Source organism: Stenella coeruleoalba (genome assembly GCF_951394435.1).
Source record: "Stenella coeruleoalba genome assembly, chromosome: 8".
NCBI lineage: Eukaryota > Metazoa > Chordata > Mammalia > Artiodactyla > Delphinidae > Stenella > Stenella coeruleoalba.
The window spans coordinates 42824965-42839151 of record NC_137154.1 but is presented as its reverse complement, the minus strand read 5'-3'; positions in this window follow the sequence as shown (position 1 = coordinate 42839151).

The following is a 14187-nucleotide window of genomic DNA, read 5'->3' as shown; positions in this document are numbered from 1 at the left end:
GTCATTATGAGTTCAAATTCTCAACTATAATATAGTATAGGTAAAATTATAAATTACTGATCTATGCTCTGATTCCAGGGCATTCGTTAGCTGCAATGAAAAACAAAAAGATATGTTTATCTATATATTTTTTTTCTTTTATTTTAAAGCTAATAATAGTTTTAAATGGAAATAGAACAAAAAAGTGAAGTAAAGAAAACCCGGAAAGCACAAATACATTACTCCTTTTTGGTACTGAGTATAATATAGGTGGTTCTGCAATTCAGAGCCAGTTGCACTCCAAAAGGGCACTTATAACTCAGTTGCTCGGAACGCAGATCTTGTTTCCCATAGGCAGAAACAATTGCACACATAGGGGTTAAGCCCCTCCACCCCTGGAAAATCTAGTGAAGGGAGAAACACAAACTGAAGCCAACATACTGTACGTTTCCCACTGAATACTGTTAGGAGACATGCTATGGCTACACACAAAATAGGAAAGCAACAAAATTCAATAAGAAAATTCTTTTTACTTATTTTTCTAGTTCTTGATTATAAGCGAGTATTATTCATTCATTCAAAATACATTTATTGGGATTTATTTAGAAAGAGATTTTAAAATCCATCTTGGCAAAATTTGCAGAGATTCTCTTTTATTTTGGGCCGCGCCTTGTGGCTTGTGGGATTTTAATTCCCCAACCAGGGATCGAACTCATGCCCCCTGCAATGGAAGCATGGAGTCCTAACCGCTGGACTGCCAGGGAATTCCCTTGCAGAGATTCTAAAAGGGACTTCTGGGCACTGTCAAGGCACTTGGAGAGTTATGCTACTTCTTTAATTATGAGTAATTTCATTTTTGAATGTATTGTTTTTCTTTTCCTTGATATAGGTAAACTACCAACAATATTTATGCACTGACTGGCATAAGCATGGCCACTTTGGGGGTTGTCAGCCAAATGAAACCAAGGTTATTGTTGAGGAATTTTCCAGAGATAACTGGGCAAGAGCTAGAAAACAATGGAAGGAACTCTAAGATCTCACTGTTACGTAACTAAACTAAAACAATTACCTATGTACTGGAAAAGCAATGAAAAGAGGGATATATTAAGTGTCTACTTGTACCAATAAACAAGACAAACATGTTTTTATAATTCTACGTGACACAAAAGAAAGAAGGCGATGGGAAGGAGACATGAGTCAGCATATTCCCTGTGGTGGCCTCCACAAGTTCTTCTCAGCCAGGGTGTCATTTGATTTCAGAGACAGATCTGGGAAAAGGAGGGAAGAGGCAAGTTCTCTGTGTTGGAGGTACTAGAAGAAGCATCCTACTGCTGTCTCTTTGAGTTAAGGGTGCTTGAACTGGTCATCCAAACTCCAAAAGCATCTATATGCCTTGAGGAAAACATAATTGCCGTAGAACAATTGCATAAATTGTGAAGAGATGAAAAGTAAAATAATAAATATTAGTAAGCATTGTATTGTTCCCCCACCTTATATTACAGGATAATTCAGCACTGTTCTCCATGTTAAAAGGCTCCACAGTAGATCAATCGGTCTATCAGTCAAGTCTTTGTTGAGCTCCTTGGGAAGGCACAATAGAAAACAATCCCTCAGGGAGCTTACAGTCAAATGGAGAAGGAAACATTATTAAACAATAAATAACTCAAAATAATAAATATTACAGGTGTGGAAAGGGATGGTCTCTGTTTCAGTGGGGCGCTGGATCTCCCCACATCAGGACACAATGAGAGGACTTTGCTGATGTGTGAGGCTTAGGCTGAATTCTGAACCATGAGTAGAAATTAGCCAGGTAAAAAAAGAGTGGCACAGCTTTCCAAGCACATGAAAGCTGTGTGGGTAGGTCCTGAGGCAGAAGACAGCTTAGCATGTTTGAGGAACTGGGAGAGATCTTGTGTGGCCAGTGGGAAAAGAGTAAGAAAGAAATTAGTTCAAACTGAAGCTGGAGAGCCAGGCTAGATTATGTAGGTTGGCCAAATTGAGAATTTTAGATTTTATTCTAAAAGTAATAGGGAATCATTAAATTCATTAAATTGCTTTAGGTTAGAGAGGAGGAATAGTTTCAGAGCAGGAAAATCATTTAGGTTTACATTTTTAAAAGATCATTTTGGGGGTGGGACTTCCAGAATGGTGGAGTAAGGAGCTCAGTGGGCCCTCTTCCCAGCAAAACATCAGTGTAACTGGAGAAAATTATTTTAAGAAAACAACAATTAAGTCTCTGGAAGGAGACGCAAGAGGGAAGAGATATGGGAATATATGTGTATGTATAACTGATTCACTTTGTTATAAAGCAGAAACTAGCACACCATTGTAAAGCAATTATACCCCAATAAAGATGTTAAAAAAAAAGAAGAAAAATGAAATAAAAAAAATATGTAAATTGAAACATAAAAAAAAAGTCTCTGGAAATTGTCTTAAAGACATACAGCAAATGGAGAAACATTCACTTAAGAAAATCTACTAAGTCTTGGTAAGAATAGTGAGCTACCACTCCCTCCTTTATACACTCTGATCTACATGTTATGGAAACTCTACCCTAGGTATTCAACTCCAGGCAGAAAGAGCTGTCAAGAAGCAGCCAAGAAAGTGAGGACTACGTCTCCCCTCAACCCCCAATCTGGGGTTATACATTCAACCCAGAGGGGGAATGCTGCTGGGGCTTCTCATCCACCACCACCACACCACATTCCAACCTTGTATTGCAGAGGCTCTATTCTATTCCATTCAGCCCCACTCATAGAATAGAAATTCTACCCTAGGCATAAAAGGCTGAGAATACTAGGAGTCAAATCATCCCCCACCCTCACCCCCACCCCATGTACTCACAGAGCAGAGTCTCCATGCTAGGAGAGTCAAGCCACGAAGATAAGGGATTGCTACTTCCCTCCCCTCCATTCCCAGTCTCCTCTTGTACAGCAGGAGTATCACCAAAATAAAAGTTGGTCTCCACCCCCAGTTAGATGCAGTGGCACAGGGTTATGCCTGGGAGGAGAGGTAGGCCACAAGATGAAGAACTCTGCAGGTCTGCCTGAGGGGACTGACTGGAACAGAGTGGAGAACTCCTTGCCTAAGAAGGTTGTCAAAAACCAAGAAGACTAGGTGGAGAACAATGAAGAGGAGGCCAGTAGCTCCATTATACAAATCAAATAATAAAGCAGACACAAGTTTAATAGAGAGAACCAGGGAAAGAGATAGTCAAGAAGAAGCTTCCTGGGATCACAGTCAACTCTGGAGTCAGGAAGGCTGTGTGCATGTGCAAGGCTGCACCGATGCAGGAGCAGTCAGAGTAGGACATGGGGCAGACTTGAAAACATTCCCTGAGCCACATATAGACCCATCAATACAAGGTGAAGCTTCAATAGAGTAAGGGGATTAAATACAGGCATACCATGGAGATATTGCAGGTTCGTTTCCAGACCACCACAATAGATTGAATACCACAATAAAATAAGTCACACAAATTTTTTGGTTTCCCAGTACATATAAAAGTTATGTTTACATATACTGCATTCTAATGCTATGTCTAAAAAAAATTATGTCTAAAAAACAACATGCACAATTTAATTTAAAACACTTTATTGTTAGAAAATGTTAACCATCATCTGACAATGCAGGGTTGCCACAAACCTTCAATTTGTAAAAAGAATGCAGTATCTGCAAAGTGCAATAAAGGAGAGGTCTGCCTGTACACATATGACCAAACACAGGAACAATAAGCTACTCTGCTGCAGAGACAATGCCTAAGAAGCCAATCTTAAAAATGAAATCACACCCATCACTGGCAAACTGGAAGAATGTGTGATGCACAAGACTGCACCCTCTCGGGAGTGATTAGAGAAGGAACATCCAAGTTACCAGTCCCTGGCTGAATGCGGTGCAAAAATGTAAATATCTTAAATTGTGATAGCAGACTGCAAAACACAACAGTAAAATGTAAAAAATCTAACTGGCTAAGGGAGCTTAAGCATGACCTTTGACCAATAAGTGACTTCTGCTGACCAAGGAGTGACTCTTAGGTATCCAGGCTAAAGGATAAAAACAAAAGGAGAAAATTGAGTAGGTAAATTAGAGGCTCCATACTACAGGAGAAACAGACTTTGTACAAAATTAGTTCATACAAGTCACTAAAGGAATAAGCAAACAATCAAGCAAAGAAAATAAACAACAACAACTTCCTGGGAATGAGGCAATAAGTATTCAAGCTGCCACAATATAATATCTAAGATGTCAAGTTTTCAACAACAACAACAAAAAAAACTATAAGATATGGAAAGAAACAGGAAAGTGTGACCCCTACATAGGAAAAAATGCAGACATTAAAAACTGCCATTCAGGGCTTCCCTGGTGGCGTAGTGGTTGAGAGCCCGCCTGCTGATGCAGGGGACATGGGTTCGTGCCCCGGTCCGGGAGGATCCCACATGCCGCGGAGCGGCTGGGCCTGTGAGCCACGGCCGCTGAGCCTGCGCTCCGCAACGGGAGAGGCCACAACAGTGAGAGGCCCGCGTACTGCAAAAAAAAAAAAAAAACAAAAACTGCCATTCAAAGGGGGCACAGCTGGTGGAATTAGCTGACAAAACTTGAAAACAGTTATTACATAAATGTCCAAAGAGCTAAAGGAAAAAAAACTTAAAGAAAAGTATGATGACCATGTCTCATCAATAGGGAATATCAATAAAGAGCTAGAAACTATTTAAAGGAATCAGTGGGATTCTGCAGTTGAAAAGTACAATAACCAAAATGACAAATCCACTAGAGGAGCTCAGTAGGAGATTTGAGCTGGCAGAACAAAGAATCAACTAATATGCAGATACAGCAACAGAAATTATGCAAATGTTTTTGAAAACAGAGTCTCAGAAAAATGTGCGATATCATTAAGTGCACCATCACATATGTAATGAGAGTATCAGAGAGGAAGGAAAGAAAAGGACAGGAAAAAATATGAAAAATGAATGGCTGAAATTTTCCAAAATTTGCTAGTAAACGTTAACCTATACATCAAAGAAGCTCAACATGCTCCAAGTAAGATAAACACAAAGAGATACATATATGGTCATATCATAGCCAAAATGTTAAAAGAAAAAGAGAAATATCTTGAAAACAGGGAAAGAAGAACTACTTGCCATGTACTAGGCAACACCAATATGACTTTTCAAAAAAATTTTATTATTTTTTGGCCGCACCACGCAGCACGTGGGATCTTCATTCCCCTGACCAGGGATCAAACCCGCACCCACTGCAGTGGAAGTGCAGAGTCTTAACCACTGGACAGCCAGGGAAGTCCCACCAATAAGATTAATTGTTGACTTCTTATGATAAACAGTGGAGGCCATCAAACAATGGAATGACATAGTCAGAGTGCTAAAAAAATTTTTTTAAGAAAAAAAGACCTGTAACCAAATATCTTATAATAAAAAACTATCTTTCAAAAATGAAGGTAAGACATTCTTATATAAACAAAACCTAAGTTTTTTTTTTTTATTGCTAGTAGATATGCCTTACGAGAAATACTAATGAGAAAGTAAAACTTAAGAAGACTGCCAAACAGGCTTGTTCCTGGCTTCAGCTTTTCTTAAAGGCGAGGCCAGCCCAGATCAGAGTGACTTCATGCAAAATGGTGAAGTAGGAATCTCCAACAGTTGGTCCCTTCACCAAAGCAACGGCTGAGCTGGAAAGAGTTGCTTGAATTAACTATTTTGGAACTCTGAAACTCTGACTAGATACTTATAATAACCAGAAGAGTGCTTGTTTCAGTAGATAAGTTTTTAAAAAACATAAGAGAATATAGTGAACAACTTTATGCTAATAAAATTTAAATGAAATTAAAAATACAGCAAACCATATCACCAAGATTGACTCCAAAAGAAATAGAAAATCTAAAGACTGTTGGCTCTTTAAGAAATTGAATTAATAGTCAAATATCTCTCAAAAAGCACCATGTGTTATCAGTGAAGTTTACCAAACTTTTAAAAAGAGAGATAACCTTCTTTTATATAAACTTTCAAAAGAAGAGAAAAAGACACTCAATTTGTTTTGATTCTAATAAAACATCGATACATAAACTAGACAAGGATGGTAGAGGAAAAGAAAATTATGGCATATCTTGCCAAGAAATCTAGACTCCAAAGTCCTAAAAATAATTGGCAAGTTGAATACAGATGTTTATCAAAACTGAATTTCTTAATTTGGATTTATCCAAGAATGCATGATTTCACATTAAAACCTCTATCAATTAATTTACAGCATTAATAGATTTTATAAACCATGTTATTACCTTCCAGTTTAGTGTGTGCTAAAAGCCTCTACAAAGAAAAGCTCAACTGTGTTGCAACAAATATATTAAACAATCTCTTTTTTTTTTGGCTGTGCCACACGGCATGTGGGATCCTAGTTCCCTGACCAGGGATTTAACCCCCACCCCCTGCATTTGAAGCACGGAGTCTTAACCACTGGACCTCCAGGGAAGTCCCCCAATACTTTTTTTTTTAGGTAAGAAGTGGATTTATTTAGAGAGAAACACACTCTACAGACAGAGTGTGGGCCATCTCAGAAGGTGAGAAATGCACCAGGGTAAGGGGTTGTCAGTTTTTATAGGAGTGGGTAATTTCATAGGCTAATGAGTGAGAGGAGTATTCCAGCTATTTTAGGAAGGGGCGGGCATTTCCAGGAACTGGGCCACCGCCCACTCTTTGATCCTTATGGTCAGTCTTGGAACTGTCATGGTGCCACTGGGTGTGTCATTTAGCTTGTTGATGTGAGCTTGCTGATACTGAGGTTCAAGGTCTAGTGGAAAAAGTTGACTTGTCCGCCATCTTGGATCCATTTGGTTCTAATCAGTTTATGTCATGTCCTCGGGCTATGTCATTCTTTCAAAGGTTGTGCCCTGCCCCCTTCCCTCCTGTTTCATTCCCCCGTCAGAGATTTTACTCCCATGTTCTTATGGGAAGCAGAAGGGCGATGGTCTGTCTTCTGTAACTGCTTCAAGGCTGAGTAGGGGTGTCAACCCTGCCTGTCAGGGAGTAAAAATCTCTGGATGCCTGATCTAGGGGCCCCAGGGGCAGGGAAGCTCCTTGTTAAGTCAGTATGGGCTGGAATCCTTGCAGAGCCATCATCTTGGTGTGGAACTGTTGTAATTGTTTCCATAGCCTTTCTATGAATCTCCTTGATGATGAAGCACTTTTTGTAACAGCATCAGAGTACAAAAATATCTATAAATGACAAAAGACTTAAAAGGCATGGTTAAACATCTGATTACAGTGTAACCGATAAAGAAACTTGGTTACAATAACCAGAATTACGAATGATTACATTTAACTTAACCTACCAAATAATCCTAGTTAAATATTTCTCTTTAAGATACCTCAGGGGACCTCTAAAGTACCCCAAAGTTAGCTGGAAATCAAAAGAAACAATTAAAATGTGATATTTGGGAAGTTCCTCAAAAAGTTTTAAAACACTTGGTCAAATAAGATCATAGGTCACTGTGAGACAATACTTATTCCTTAACCAAAGTTACAAAAGATCTTAAAAGCAAATACAAGTCACTTAAAGGCAAAGAAACTCATACAATCTGTTGTCAAAATCAGCATTTCAAGAATACTTTGGAGGGAGAAAAAAAATCCAGTCTTGTTTTAGACTAACAAAATCCATTTACCCAACTAAATTCAATCCAGTCTTAGAAAATCCTGATCATGCAAAACTCTTTTCAGTATTTTTCATTCTTCACACCTTTTACTAAAAACACATATTTTACTTTTCTTAAAAGTTTTTTTCACATTGAGTTACTTTTCTTGTTGACAAATTTGTAACAGAATAAGGTCTTATTTGACCTCTAATAAACCTAGGTACAACAGAAATATTATACTTGACATTGATGACTCTAACATGTCTATATTAATCAAATTAACAAGCTTAAAGCCACCTTCAATACCAGATATCAGTTTAGTACTGAATACTTTCCCAAAGACATGAACCTGAAATTCATTTTGGCCAGATTGTTTTTTATTTCTGAGTATTTATATAAGCACTTAATTTTTAAAAAGCCAATTAAGTAGAGCTCTTTTGTGAATTAATTCTTGGCAATACCATACACCTACAATGCACATGTAGGTACACAGGAACACACAAACAAACACAGAGGCCTCATAGTTCCCATTCCAAAATTTCAGCCCTGAGTCAGGTGCAACATAAAAGCCATCAGTTATGAGGGGCTGGATTCAAATTGGGCTTCTAGCAGATGGAACAAATCAAGGTCACCTGCCTAGATGGCTAAACCCTTTTTACTAGTGTTTACAGAAAAGACACTTAAGATTTCTATTTATCCTTGGCAAGTCAAATTCTAAATTACTTTACCCTCTTTTTATCTTTATTTAAGGTTTTAAAAATAACATTTATTTCTTAAAAGTTAACACGTGCATAATAGGAAACCAAAGAACACAAGAAGCAAAAACAAAGTCATCCATCATCACAAGCAGTTTACCATTTGATGTGTCCTTCTAGGTCTCATTTGTGTATTTAAACACAACTAAGCATCCATTTATATGTAATTAAGATCATACAGTTATGTATCATGCTTTTTCACACATCATGAATATTTACCATTTCAAAGTCCCAAAGCTATGAGTATTTTGATAACCAAAAATACACTACATCAACTCAATCTGGAAGGAAAAAAAAAATGTAATCCTTTCTTGGCGACAAAAATTTAAGAAAAGGCAAAAATAGCAACAGGCCTCTAGATAAAGATATTGGCAGAGTTATGATTAAAATACTACATTCCCTTAATGTTCAATTAAAAATGAGACATAGGGACTTCCCTGGTGGCGCAGTGGTTAAGAATCTGTCTGCCAATGCAGGGGATACGGGTTCAAGCTCTGGTCCAGGAACATCCCACATTCCATGGAGCAACTAAGCCTGTGCACCACAACTACTGAGCCTGCATTCTAGAGCCCATGAGCCACAACTACTGAGCGCATGTGCCACAACTACTGAAGCCCCCGTGCCTAGAGCCTGTGCTCCACAAGAGAAACCACCGCAATGAGAAGCGCACGCACCGCAATGAAGAGTAGCCCCAGCTCACCGCAACTAGAGAAAGCCTGCGTGCAGCAATGAAGACCTAACACAACCAAAAATAAATAAATAAATAAAATTGATTCTTTAAGGGAAAAAAAAGAGACATAAAGCAACAGAGTACACAAAGTATAATGCTTTTAAGAGGATTCATTATCCAATCTAAACTATTAAAGTATTAGGAAGGAGGTATGTATAAAAGGGAGGGAAGTATGTGGATGTGTTCCTATTTATATTTTGACAATAACCATTGATGTGTGTGCAATTCTTAGCTGTACTATAGGAATACATCGTTAAGTAATTCAATGGAAACATACCCTCTTTTTAAAATTTGCGTTTAAAAAGATGGCAGAGGTAAGCATTCCTGAGAAGACCAAGTAGGATATTTGCATCTCAAAGGAACGGGTAAGTGCCTCCTAGGATGACTTTGTTTCCCCTTTGTTTAATATTTACAAGCCTCTTAAGATAAATAGGGAAGGTTTGGGGAGTGGTAAAAGGATTGGTGGGTTTTGGATTATTTTTGGAGCCACACCTCTGGTCCTGTAAAGACTACATTTGTAAAACAAAGACAGTTTTCTTTTTCAAAGAATTGGGTGGTTACCTCAAGGATACTGAAGGGCTGACGTACCCATTCACCTATGTTAGAAAGTTTTACTTTTCCTCATGTAGTTTAGGGGAGAAGGCCTCCTCTAAAATTCCTATCAGACTCTGAATATCAGCTATGGTCAGTTTGGTCAGACCAGTGGCCTCCTATTTTGGTAATCTAGTTACAAACATTTTTGAGGATCTTCCCTAGGTTTAAGAAATTTGTACCTTATATTTAGACACACTATAACCCTTTTTACTTAATAATCACCGGCTGGATATCTTTGGCCAAGCCTGGAACCTCGATATTCCACATTCTAGGGTCTATTAAGGCTTCTGTTTCAGCTTCAGATTTTATCTGTTCCTTTTTGCTTTTTGTTAGAACCATTTGGTGATGAGGGTGTTCCCTTGCCCCTCAAGAAAGAGAATGGCCCCTAGCTTAATGAATCCCTCCCATTAAAGGGATGGGACAGTCAGGCACAAACAGAAAGGAATGTAAAAACAGTTGGCCATTGATCTTGCACAAAAGGGGTCCCAGGTTAAGTGTGCCCCTGTCTCTTCCCTGACAACCCCATTACGTATCCTTTATGATTGCTAAGGTTTCCAATCCTTTGGGTTAAGAGAAGGTTGTACCAGTGTCTATAAGAAATTCTATCAAGTAGCCCACCACATCAATGACCACCCAAGGTTAGACATTAGTTATGTAGATGGTATCTCTAGGCAGAGCCACTTTTGGCCTTGGGCCCCTTCAGTCTTCTGATTGCAAAACCATCGATGGCTGAAGGGGCCCCTTTGCTCTCTGGCATCTGGGGCATTCCCTCTTCCAATGCCCTGGATGTTTGCAAAGGGCACATCAATCACAGTCTTCCCCCCAGTGCCTTTTGTCCGCACAGGGTACACTGGCCTTGTATTGGTACCTGTGGCCTTGTGGTCTTCCAGGGCCAGATTAGCCCAGAAAAGCCAACTTCCCCTTTGGCAGTCTTTGAGCAGACAAAGCCACTGCAATCATTTGGGCCTTTTGCATATTTCTCTGGGTGCATTCAGGCTTTTTGGTCATATCCCTATTATTGAAAGCCTAAAAAGCCAATTGGAACAAATCATTCATTGGAGTCTGAGGACCAACAGTTGCTTTCTGAATTTTGTGCCTAATGTCTGGGACAGACTAAGTTATGAAATGCATAGTCAAAAGGGCCTGTACCTCGGAGGAGGAGGGATTCACATTCATTCGGGATCCATGGCCCTGTAGGGTGGGTCAGTTAAAATGTGCTCTGTGTCCTTCCTAGAGTTATCCCTCCAAGCTACACACGCCTTAAATTCCTTTTGGGTTCCATTGCCTAGATACAAGGCCATGAAAATTTGAACATAGGGTACTTCACTACATTTTAAATTTCCTAACTCATATAGTGGCCAAACCTGATTACATAACCTACTAAATGTTTTCCTTTTAATTCCTACTGTCCAATTCTTTCCCAGTCCTGGAGTATATGGCCCAGAGGGGTATTGGTTGGGATTGATACAGCCTGACCCATTTCAGACAAGCCTGAGGTGACGTCTGTAACTCCTGAGCTATCCAAAATTCCACCCTTAAGTCAAAATCCACCACACAATTTGGTCAATGTTTGCACTTATGATTTTAGATGTTATCCCTTCCAAGGTAGTCTCCCAACCGGGTGTTAGTGCCCCAAAAGTCGCAAAGAAATGCACAGAAGATGTCCTCAATGGTGTTGATGATGAGCAGGAGTTGGTGTAGCTATAAGTTGGGAATAAAGGGTCAGCACTTGTAAGAGTTAGAGGGAAGGGAGTAAAAGCAATAAAAAGTACACCTTGGTGGTCACACAGGTCTTCTGGGATTAACAGAACAGAGAAAGGAATAGAGCAGGAATGAATAAAAATGCAAGAATGTAGGAGAAAAACCTCAGAGTCAAGGAGAAGAGTATAGAGATTAACAATTCTGTCCTGGATCTGCTGTTGGATGTGCATAAGTATACGGAGTTGCCCTCTCGGTCTAAAATGAGCAGGCATGGGCAGAGTGTCCTCCCCAGTATGCCTGGCTCGTGGTGCCCCACGGGCCTCTTTAGGACCAAGACCTAACTCTCAACATTTTCTTACCTTATCACTGTCCCTTCGTGGTCACCAGCTGAAACCACGCACCTCAGATTGGGACTTGAACCCATGTGCCGGGACTAGAACCCAGCCAAAACCCAGAATGAGACTTGAACTCATGCGGCTGGGACTTGAACCTGGCCAAAACCCACAGTCTTCCCAACTGAGATCACACACCTCGTTTCAGGACTTAATGAAGCTCAAGTTCTTGATGTCTCATCACAGAAAGAATTCAGTGAGAGACAAAGTGATAGGTAAGAAGTAGATTTATTTAGAGAGAAACACCCTCCACAGACAGAGTGTGGGCCATCTCAGAAGGTGAGAAAGGCCAATATTTTTTTTAATAGTTGAAATTTTTTATTATTTTAATTGTAAAATACATGCAACATAAAATTTACCATCTTAACCATTTTAAAGTATACAGCTCAATAGTGTTAAAAGCATTTATATTGTTGTGCAATCTCCAGAACCCTTTTCATCTTGCAAAACTGAAAATCTACATCCATTAAACAACACGTCTCCATTCCACACTCCTCCCTCCCCCAGTCTTTGGCAACCACCATTCTACTTTTTATCTCTATGAATTTGACTACTCTAAGTACTTCATATAAATGGAATTACACAGTATTTGTCTTCTTGTAACTGGCTCATTTCACTTAGCATAATGCCATTAAAGTTTATCTATGTTGCTTTTTGTTTGTTTGTTTGTTTATTTATTTATTTATGGCTATGACAGGTCTTTGTTGCGGCACATGGGATCTTTCATTGTGGCACATGGATTCTTCGCTGCAGCATGCAGGCTTCTCTCTAGTTGTGGCATGCAGGCTTCTCTCTAGCTGTGGCACATGGGCTCAGTAGTAGAAGCATGTGGGCTCTCTAATTGTGGTGTGCGGGTTCCAGAGCACACAGGCTCCGTAGTTGCAGCACTAAGGCTCAGTAGTTGTGGCATGCAGGCTCAGTAATTGTGGCACATGGGCTTGGTTGCCCCCGCGGCATGTGGGATCTTAGTTTTCCAACCAGGGATCGAACTTGTGTTCCCTGCATTGGAAGGCAGATTCTTAACCACTGGACCACCAGGGAAGTGCCTATCTATGTTGTTTTGATAGCATATACCAGAATTTCCTTCCTTTTTAAGGCTAAATAATATTCCATTGTATGCACATACCACATTTTGTTTTCCATTCATCTGTTGATGGACACTTGGATTGCTTCAACCTTTTGGCTATTGTGAATAATGCAGCTATGAATATGGGTGTACAAATGTCTCTTTGAGACCTTGCTTTTAATTCTTTTGAGTATATACTCATAAGTGAAATTGCTGGATCATATGGCAATTCTATGTTCAATTTTTAAACACCATACTGTTTTCCCCAGTAGCTGTACAATTCTATATTCCCATCAACAGAGCACAAGGGTTCCAATTTCTCTACATCTTCATCAACATTTCTTATTTTCTGCTTTTTTAATAGTAGCCAACCTAATGCATGTGAGATGGTATCTCATTGTAGCTTTTAATTGCAGTTTCCTAATGATTAGTTATGTTTAGCATCTCTTCATGTGTTTGTTGACCATTTATAAATCTTTGGAAAAATGTCTATTCAAGTCCTTTGTCCACTTTCAGTCAGGTTGTTTTGTGTTGTTGTTGAGTTTTAGGAGTTATTTAAATATTCTGGATATTAACCTGTTATCAGATACATGATTTATAAATGTTTTTTCCATTAGGTTTCTTTTTCACTGTTGATTGTGTCCTTTGACGCACAGTTTTCAATTTTGAAGTAGTCCATATAACTACTTTTACTTTTGTACCTGCACTTTTGGTGTCATATTAAATAATACTTTTAAAATGTGGATATCAGTTAGGCAATGTCAGTGGTGGGTGTACGAGGTGAGGTCTCCTATCTGGGAGCTGCTACAGACAATAGAAAAAGATCCAGAGTAAATTAGATATTGGAGTTATCAAACAAGCATTTTAAATAACCATACTAACATGTGTAAAAAATTAAAAAATTTGACAGATAACTGAAAACTATTTTTAAGAAGTCAAATGGAACTTCTAGAAGTATAAAATAAACTGTAACTGAAATTAAGAATTCAAGAGATGGGCTTAAGGGCAGATTACAACATAGCAAAAAACAGGATTAATAAACTGGAAGTGAAAATATACAGGTTGAAATTCAGAGTGGGAAAAACAATGAATATTATATAAAACAGTGTAAGATAAGTATAGGATACAATGTGAAGATCTAACACATATATAATTGGAATTCCAGAAGGAGAGGAGAAGAAATAGGAACAGAAGAATGTTTGAAGATATACTAACCCCCAGATTTCCAAACCTAATGAAATGTATCAAACCACAAATTCAAAGAGTTCTTCAAACTCCAAGTTGGATAAATATAAAGAAAGCTGTATCTATAGTCAAACTGCTGAATTACA